Here is a 10,066-nt window from a genome sequence, read left to right on the forward strand (position 1 = left end):
TGGCCCAGTTTGATATAAAATCAAAACAAAATTTCCCAGTAGGACACGTGACAGGAAATGAATCAGTTATTGTTGTGTTTTACAGTGATAGAAAATAAACATAAATTAAACATTTCTTTTTCTAATTCTAAATTCTAATTGTCTCTTATTTTGTATTTTATTTTTAAACTTAATTTCTTTTTCTCTTCCCCTCACATGATGCTGCCCATGTGGACCACATCAGGAACAGCCGACACCTGACATGATTAAAGTGGGCCAAATACGTCCCTAATGAAGAACAAAGTGACGGAGGACACGCGCTGTGACGAGGCAGACTTTAATCCAGCAGCCTGAAGGACTCCTCTCTGTGGAGTGCGGCCCTCCACCGGACCTGGATGTGGATTTGACCAGGTCCTCCAGGAAAGCTGATTCTACACAGACTCTGTTTGTTGGCCGTAAACACTGGCCTGATGTCACGTGACCTGACGCTGCAGAGAGAGAGAGAGAGAGAGAGAGAGACAGGTGAACACGGACACAACACGATTCCACTTCAGCTGTGCGCGTGTCCGCGGTAAATCGAAAGATCGTTTTTTTAAAAACAAAATCTCCGTTTAAATCTAGACTAAAGCCAAAAATACAGGTGAAATAAAAACTTCAGAAAAAGTATTAAAGAACTGAGATATAAACTTTTTTTATTTTTTGCCATCATTTAAAACATTTTCAGACAGTTTTAAGGACTTCTGGTTTAAGATCAACATCTTAAATACGATAAAAAAAAGTATAATTTCTCTGATGGCAGTTCACGATATCCCTCGAATATCTGCGACAGAACCTGAGCCCAAAGGTGATACCGACAATTTTATTTTAATTAATTATTTCTCTTTTTACATCCCTACAACTTCTCAGAATTTTTTTTTTACCAAAGGCCGATATTTCACAAAAAAAACCTTGGAAACTTGAACAAATACTCGTTTAATACTTCTGTTACTCCAGTAATACTCTATTTATGACTCAATTACTTTACATCTTAGTTAATGTTAAGTAAAGAAACGTTTTTTTCTTCTTCTCTCATGTCTTTGTAGGAGTTCTGGTTTCACTCATGTCGATCCCGGTACCGCGTTCACCTGGAACTTTCCGCTGAGCTGTAACGGTAACGTTTTTGGGTTTTTTTTCCCCGTAGTTTTTAGCTTCAACACTAACTGTATAAATGTCAGACCTAAATAACAATCGATATAATCCTTAAAATGTAGGAATGGTTTTGTCAACAGAGGGTTTTTATTTGTAATAAACACATTATTTTAGTCTATTTTAGTCACCCCCCCCTCCTCCCCCCTCTCCCCCCGCCCTTCATAAACTTCTGAATAACTAAAAGAAGCCACATTGACTCGTAGAAATCCTTTCTTCCTTCCTCCGTATTCAACACGTGAATCCCCGGCGGCGGAGGCGGAGGCGGAGGTGAGGTCCCTGTCAGGACCTTCTGCCGTCGACATCTCTCCCACAGCTGACGCTCCTTCTCGGGCTTCAGGCTCAAGAGACGCGTCTGTCAGATTCAGATCCAACTCATTGTCTACAGGAACTACAGGAGGAGAGACTGAAGGGTTGAGGAAGAAAGAACACAAACACTCAAGTGTAAAAAAAATACATCTGGGTTAAAGTGTTTCTGGAAGAGGTGACATCGTCAGTAAATGAAGTCGAGACGTTGATCATTTTCACTGTTATAATATATAAAAATACTTACGTCATCAAATAAAAGACTGAGGTGAATCTAATAGTTAGTTAATAGACAAAGACCTGATGAAGGATTATGTTCGTTATTATTATATAAATCAACATAAATAAATGTAACAAATTCAACCCACATAAACAATAACTTCATAATAAATAAAATAGTCCAAAGACATAAACACTGGCTGGTTTAAATGGAAAACTTATACCCCTCCACCTCCCTCCCTCTTCACCTCCCCCTCCCCTCCTCACCCCGTCACACACAAATACACACAAACAGAGATAGTCCATCAGTGCAACAACACAAAGAAAAGATTAACATTTCAAGGCTGTGTTCAATGACGCACAACATGTTTGTTTGTGTACAGCTCAGATAAACATCTCCTCTGGGATCCTGAGTCCTGAGTCCTGAGTACTGAGTCCTAAGTCCTGAGTCCTGGGTCCTGAGTCCTGAGTCCTGGGTCCTGGGTCCTGGGTCCTGGTCCTGGGTCCTGGCTGGGCACAGCGGCCGCAGCAGCAGAAGCCAAGTGTAATCTTCAGCCTGGGCCACAAACAGTTCTTTGATCAGCGCTGGGACTGAGCTCATTACTGTGTCACGGCAGAACTGCAGCGATATTCCACAGCAGACGTTACCTTGGACCACAGATCCAGATCCTGATCCTGATCCTGATCCAGTTCCTGATAGCCCCGGGCCTTCACCACTGAAGGTAACCACCGTTAACATGAATGTAATCAGCAGTATGTGCTCAGCATCAAACATCAAACAGACAGGAGACTCCAGTCACTGACAATATTACAGGAAATGCCTGGAGTGATTGAGTGGAAATCTCTCTGGGCTGCAGGGAAAATGCCCAGGATGTGGGCCACATTAGTGTCCCGCATGAACAATAACCTGCTGCTGCTGAAAACTGGAGGGCCGTACTTTGACTTTCTCTGTGTGCAAATTTATATCGCAAAAATTATTATTATTACATTTTTTAAATTTTATTATACAGAGCCCTAAAGGGACATGGAGGAGACTTTTTGTCTGGTTCTCTTTTATTATTATTATTATTTAATAATATATATATTTCTGTTTTTATATGCCTATACAATTTTTAACATTTATTAATTTTTTTTTACTGTGACTCTGACTTGACTTTGTGTTTTCAGCACATAAAGGCCTTCACCTTTACTCCAGTATAATATTTACTCCCTCAGGAGACGGTGTGTGTGTGTGTGTGTTGACGCCCCCTGGTATAGTGGCGACACCTGGCCATCCCATAATCCCACACTGACCGTCTACACTCGTCCACAGACGACCTGAGAACCTAAATATAGACGTGTATCTTTGACGGCGGCCGTCCTCCTCCTTTGATCGTCTTCACTTGAGCAAACTTCCAGATCTTACAGACGATTAAACCCAGTGAACCCATAAAAGGACCTTGGATCCCAGTATCTTCACACTGGGATCCAAGAAAAATGAACATCTGAGGACCAGGGCCACAGTCACGTTCCTCTGGGACTGACTAGATCCAACTGATGTCGTTTTTCAACCTCATCATGGGATGTCATGTAAGTATCTATATACAACAAGTACATATAAATACATATACATATATACAGTATACATGCGAATGGTTAGAGCCGGGGTTGTACAAATAAGTACAATATCTTAGAAAATATTCATATAATGTATGTTTGTCATCCTGGGATTAGAGGGTTCTGACATCCTTATCTAAGACCAGCGTCTTTCCTTCAACGATGGGTTCCGACTGCAACCAATCGTAGCCGATGATTTTGTGGCGTTGTCAGTCCACAGGTATCTTTTATGGAGACCCTGAATGGAAACCAGATGGGAGTTTACTCCTCGTGCAACTCCACTTCCTTGGCACACAACAACACCAGAAACCCACAGAGACACAGGGATGACACTCAGGAGATGGCCTTAACAGGCACCAGGGCGTCTCAGGTCACTGCGGAGACATGCCGGTGTCCACGACTCCCTGGGGACCAGCTGCCTTCATGTCTTTGTCCCTAACGCTGTTGTTCAGGTCAGGGAGGTGTCACACATTCTCCTCTCATTATTTAAGAAAACACTTTGGACCTTTGTGGCGTGTGGTTGAGACCACTGAGGTCGGGGTTGGACGGAGGGATAATATAGAGACCGTGTCACAGAGGACGGTCGTCCTCAGGACAATATCCACAGGTTGAGTGCTGGCTAGAGTGGAGCCGTGAGGATAGTGGACACAGAAGGTGAATGAGTCGTTGAACACGCAACGACCGCAGGGACAAAACAGAGGAGGCGAACAGGAAACACCTTCATGTCACTCAGTGGTTAACTGGCTAGTTAATAAGATAATCCAACTCTGAATGGAGTCTTCAGATAAAGGCAGCTCAGTGTCCTGTTTGGACTGAGGCTTCATTTAACCCAACATGTTCTCATCTGCTATGCTAACCACCATAATCATTCATTCATTCATTCATTCGTCCTCACTTGATCCTTTTCAAAGTAACGGAGACAACTGGGTGAAGTTTATCCAATTTTACCTAATTGGCGACAGACAGTACAATACGGTAGTCTTTGCCACTAGGTAGCAGCAGATGGGTATTAAAAACAGCCATACTCTTGAAGAAGATCTTGTGCGATTCTTTCTTCAATTCCCCCTGCGAAGTATATCGGTGTTGTGTTCAACTAAATAGAACCAGATTTCACACTAAAAAGAAAAAAAACTTGGAGTGATTTGAAACTAGAAGATCAGTGTATTTTATTACATCTATTTGTTGTGACATTTCCCTTGTTTGTTTATACATATATATATATATATATGTATATACATACAGTATGTATAAACAAATAGAAATATATAGACAAAAGTCAGACGTTGCAGATCACACTAAACGTGTTCGTTCCCAGCTGAAAACAATTAAACATCTGGTTTCCGTAAGACTCTGATTTGCCAGTTGACAGATGCCGTGGGGGAAAGTGGGGGCACGGGCAGGGCGGAGGGGGGGGGGGGCTGGGTAACTTTACATCAGAGAAGAGAGTACTGTAAATACAACAGTAACACTGGGAACATTTGGTTCCTTTTGAAAAGTTCTGGTGTCACCTCACTGTGACAGAGCGGCAGTAAAGAGTGAGAAAAGTTCTAAAATATTAAACATTCCCCGAGGAAAGTTTGTTTTCCATTATTTTGTGTACAGACTGGACAAATTAGACAAAGGGGGAAAAATGACATGATGTTGGACGTCTCCGTGACAGACATCTGTTCACATGGTTTTACTCTGTGGTTTAAACTTTTTATTGAATACTTCATCATTCATTAACTCAACTGTTCAGTTCACCAATTTATCAATATATTTACATATTGATTACTTTTTTTTTAAAGTGAGTGTGTGTACAACAGCGACAATCTGTGGATATAGGCGGTTATATAAGCTATTATGAAGATCGTCTTTTTTTCTTTCAAAATCACAAGAAAACTGAGATTAATTTTAAAAAGTCCTGTTTTGTGTTATGTGTATTTTTATTATGATTAATTATACTGTCTAAAATATTTGTGCCTTTCAGACATTTTGTCTTAACGTCATTACATCTAAACAGTAAAGTTTGTTATTGTTACGACAGTTCAAACCACTTCCTTTTACAACGATGACGTTGCCGGTGCGTCACCGTCACGCGACCGGAAAAACCTAGCATTGTTGCAAGGCGGTAACAACAGTAGTGAATGGCGGGCCGCGAAGCTATGTTTGTGCTAAACGCGCAGCTAGTTTTATTAGCATCATTGAAACGGAAGCTAAACGCTCTCTGTAACTTATAAAAACATCGGAGTAGCTGAAGAAATGACAGGCGTTCGGTCTTTTTAAACCCAACACGATACCGAAGTACAAATGCGTTCTTCCGGCGTCCTGTTGTTTGTGTGTTTCCAGCGTCACATATAGGTACGGCACATGTATTACATCGTTGTAATTTTATGTTTATATTTTGTGTCGTGTTTGGCTGTTCATAATGTTAAACAAACACATTTCTGTGAACTTAATGTCAAATATATATTGTAATTATTTCAATACATTAAAATATGTTTTATTGTTGCCTCAGCCTCAGCCTCACCCATTGAGAGATGGGCTCCAGCTCTCCCTGTGACCCCGGAAGGTTGACGTTATTATCATGGCTCCAGGACTTGAACGGCAGTGAAGGACTCACCATGTAAGTGTTGAAAGTAAAAGTGAATTATTTATTATTTATTTATTACCAAAAATGATGTGTGTTCAAAACACATCATTAAGAGAAGGAATAAATAATGGGCGATGAAAACTGTTATATAAGAAGAAAAAAAGACTTGTTTTAATTCCAGTTCAAATGAACTTGGCTCTAAAGTTACTGTATGTCTATTGACAAGGTCCATTTTGTCGTGACGTGTCCCCTTTAAGAACCAGTGTTTTGTTCTCGTCTGGACGAAGAACGTTGTTTTCATTTGGCAAACTTAGAACTGCTCAACAAAGAGCCATAACGTTTGGGACTGATGACAGTGTGTTGACACAACTTTAACAGCAGCTCAGCTCCGAGGACCTCGGCTGACCCCAGCTGACCTCCTCTCTGCTGGACTCGTTTGTCTCCTCCGACTCCTGGGACTCTTGAGTCCAACGCTGCCTTTTTTATTGTGAAAATGAGCAAAACACATTCATTTCTGTGCCGTGATCAAGAGTGACGGTGGATTTCCTGCTGCGTCACCTGAAACACTGCAGCGTGATGAGTCACTGCATTCTCCAGGCCATGGATTAGAATGGAAACCCACTCCCCTCATTTACTGGATTCACATCAAACGGGACAAAAGTCAGCGGCGGCGAAAACATCCAAAACCCAAGGTTTTAACATGAGGCTCATGACTGGAACCACAACAATGACAAAATGGATTTCTGTCATTTTAAATGGTTTGAAGAGAAACACCCCCGGCCCCACACCCCCTCCTCACCCCACACCCCCAAACCAAGAACTATGATAATAGATCATAAAAGTTCTGTTTAACAACTAAACTCAAATTTTTCTCCTGCTTTAAAACCAATCACATCTGACATCAGCTCTGACCGGTTCTCCTCCGGGGACAGACTGATGACAGACTGGATGCTGCTACTGTATCATTAAACTGCGGTTCGACAGAGTAAGACGACCATCGCTCCACTTCTGACCCTCACTTCCTGAAGGCCCGACCCTCGGCCGCCCCGAAGTTGGGAGAAGCTCAGCGTTCTAACCTGAAAACTTCCACGAGGTGGACTTGGCCAAACTGGCAGGAATCACTGTGTTTGGAGGGCAATGAAAAATAATTTCCTCCTCAGATGAGACCCCGGGGACCCGGCTGGGCCCAAAGCAAAGGAGTGTGGGCCGTGCTGAAAACGTTCCGAGATGAGGTGACCTAAGAACGTCAGAGGAAAATGCAAAAAACAGACGGTAGCTTGGAGCTGCTGTTTACTTCATACATGGTTAAACTGCACCATAAAATAATTCAGCGTCCACAGCGGGGGCCAACGGCTGTCACTGATGTGCTGAGCAGAGATGTTGGAATAACGGACGACGTTTGACTCAGTTCTTAATCTTACTTTGTTATTGATTTTATAAAAAAACACTCTTCTCCTCTGTGGCCAGTGTAAAACTAAAATAAAATAACAGTTCAGGAGCCAAGTTAAAAAACAAATCCTGCTAAGTTTAAGAAGTTGTATCTTAACTATTTACTTATTATTACAATTATTATCATTGGTTATGAATTAAATATTTATTTAAATATAATCTGTTTTTTGTTTTAAGTTAAATTATTTTCCTTATTTTTCTTTTGAGCATCCATTTAAATGACATGGCGCCCCCTAGAGGTGCCACGCCCTAAACTTTAGTCCAAGTATTTAAACTAGATTTCAGTTTTTGTCTTACAGTAGTGTTCTTTTAATTCACTTCAAAATACCCCACTGGGACTGGAATTAGAACCAATGACCCTTGAATCACAGGCCTGATCTGTAACCAGATTTAGGATGAATTCATTTTTTCTACTTTTTACAATATTTTTATGCAAAAAGGAATAATTTATATTTAATAAAAATCATTAATAGTCATTGTATTTAAAAACCAAGATTCTTATCTTTTCCCACACAGACGCTTTAACCTCCACCAATACCTCACACACACAGTGACCACACGTCTACGGCATTCATTGCCCCCCCGCACCCCCACTGTCCACCGCACTGGTACTTTTTCCCACAGGAACTCAGAGGAACATTCCAGGTCGTGACCGTTACAGTAGCCGCTACTTTGCTGCACTTATATGAAGTCACATGGAGTTTGTTCAAGGCCCAGACTTCAAAGAGCACTTAAAAAGGTAGAGATATCAACCCCCGACCCCCCCCCTCTCTCCACCCCCCTCCTCCTCTCCTTCCATTTACACATGCAGAAAAGTGGAGCAATGTGGTTCATATTATTTGATAAGCATCCCATATTCTCAAAGGTATTTTAATGACCTGCAGCCAACGCTTTCATGCTCTTGGCACTAACTCTCCAGTGACAGCAAAGGCACGTGCACGTCCACATGCATGTGCACGCGTCTTCATCACCCGGTGACATCCGGACGCACGGCAGTGTGTGATGGAGACCCGTTGTTTTTTTTTTATTATGAATCTTCTTTTTCCATTTGTCTGTTCATGGTTGGCCGTCTGGAGATGTCAGGGCGAGCGTGCGTTCCGCTGCCGTCGCCGCCGTGACTCTACCACTGTGTACTGTCGGCTGTCAGGAGGGACACACTGTGTATTGTTTTAGGCTGTGTGGGATGCCAGTTGTCATGGAACGCTCCGGCCAATGTTTTTACTTTTTTTTTTTTTTTTTGCCCCTTGACTTTAAAGTTCTGTCTGTGAGGTCTTCGGCCTCCGTGTCACAACAGGATCTGATCAGTTTGGACCAACGGTAGGAGGAGGAAGCTTCATCACCAAACAAGCCGGGGCGAGGGTGGATGGGGGGGTCACCAGGTGTCCAAAAATTTGATGAGGGGGCCGGGTCTGTAGCAGATAGATTCAGCTTTCATGTGAACTATATGACGTGTAAAAGTCATTCATAAAGGCTAAGCCTTTTCTACGCCATCTATTGGATAAATTCATTCATAAAGGCTAAAAGGCTTTAATCTTTTTCTACGCCATCTATTGGGGAAATTTGGGCATTGCAGGCAATAGACAAAAGTATAATGATAATATAAATTATTAACATTGGCGTGCCGTATTAAAAAGCCAAACGGGCCGTATCCGCCCCCCCGGCCATAGTTTGCCAATGCCTGGTCTGTAAAGTCAAAATTCCTTTTTTATTTTTTATATTTTCTAAATGTTCGTTCAGACCAGAAAAAGATCTAAGGTCGAAGACGGCGCAGTTTCTACTCGTGACTGTTTGTGTTTACAAAAGCAGCCGCACATGTGGTCCATTCACAAACATGACATCTGACAGTCTGAGTCAGTACGAAAAGACTGAGCCGCAGGTTGATCTAGAATAATCTCCAGATTAGATTCAGAGATTTTAAACCATGTTTGCGTTAAATTAAATTATTGTTTATTTATTTAAACTTTGCTAAAATGTCGTCTCATTTATTTATTTACCAACAACAGTGTTTTTTCCGATTATGTTCTGTTTCCAGCCCGACTTTTTTCTTCTCCAGACTTTCTGTCGTAAATTCAAACTTTAATCCCAAAAAATCTCTTCAAACGCTTGTCATCACTTTCACAGTGCGATGATGAACGCCTCGTAGCAGTTCCCAGCACCACACAGAGAATATGAGCAGTAAATTTGGATAAAAAAAACAATTTCTGAATACACGGACTGGAAGTTTCACACCAAGTCTTGGACCAAACTTTTTGCCACTTTTTTTCCAGTTTCCCATCTCTCCTTTTCTCACCGCCTCACAGCTGCATTGTTTGCCTTCATCAAGCTGCGCCGCAAAACCCGAGTCTCACCCTTCGGGGGATGGAGTTCGGCCTCATTTACCAGCATCTGAGTTTGTTTGTGTGGATGAGTTATGGACCCAGTCTGCTGGTATGTTCTGTTGTGGTGATTACAAAAGCTGTACAGTAACTGGGACTCAACTGTCACACACCTTCTCCTTTGTTTCAGGACGACTCTCAGGAGGGGGCTCTTCACACAGCAAACACTTCACCCTCCTCAACCCCCCCAACAACCGCCCCCAGGGCAGTAAACCAGCCTGTCACTGTGGACCAGTCAAACCAAAAGGCCCGGACGCAAACACCAGGGATTCAGAGGTGAGCTGGGAAATGATTTTCCTTTTTCTTCTTCACGGTGTGACTATATTTATTTGGAAAATGAATCAGGATTTTTTTTCATATTTTTTCATATATAGAAATGTGCAAT

General features: G+C 42.0%; 1 long non-coding RNA gene across 5 annotated transcripts in view; it reads left to right on the top strand.

Annotated features, from left to right (window-relative positions):
• The first annotated feature begins 25 nt into the window (after nucleotides 1-25).
• Nucleotides 26-10,066, top strand: part of LOC107989793 (uncharacterized) — a 16,915-nt gene continuing 6,874 nt past the window's right edge. Inside the window, exons 1-7 of one of the 5 annotated variants that reach the window (XR_001761306.2) lie at nucleotides 26-501; nucleotides 1,062-1,129; nucleotides 2,073-2,411; nucleotides 2,905-3,258; nucleotides 3,499-3,737; nucleotides 5,783-5,890; nucleotides 9,812-9,957. This is a non-coding gene — a long non-coding RNA (uncharacterized LOC107989793). Of the gene's footprint in view, nucleotides 502-557; nucleotides 824-1,061; nucleotides 1,130-2,072; nucleotides 2,412-2,904; nucleotides 3,259-3,498; nucleotides 3,738-5,157; nucleotides 5,626-5,782; nucleotides 5,891-9,573; nucleotides 9,734-9,811; nucleotides 9,958-10,066 lie in introns of those variants that run through there. The other 4 variants (XR_001761305.2, XR_003052216.1, XR_003052217.1 and 1 more) reach the window with 4 other exon arrangements.

This window comes from Cynoglossus semilaevis, chromosome 16 (genome assembly GCF_000523025.1).
Source record: "Cynoglossus semilaevis isolate Cse_v1.0 chromosome 16, Cse_v1.0, whole genome shotgun sequence".
In the NCBI taxonomy this organism is placed as follows: Eukaryota; Metazoa; Chordata; class Actinopteri; order Pleuronectiformes; family Cynoglossidae; genus Cynoglossus; species Cynoglossus semilaevis.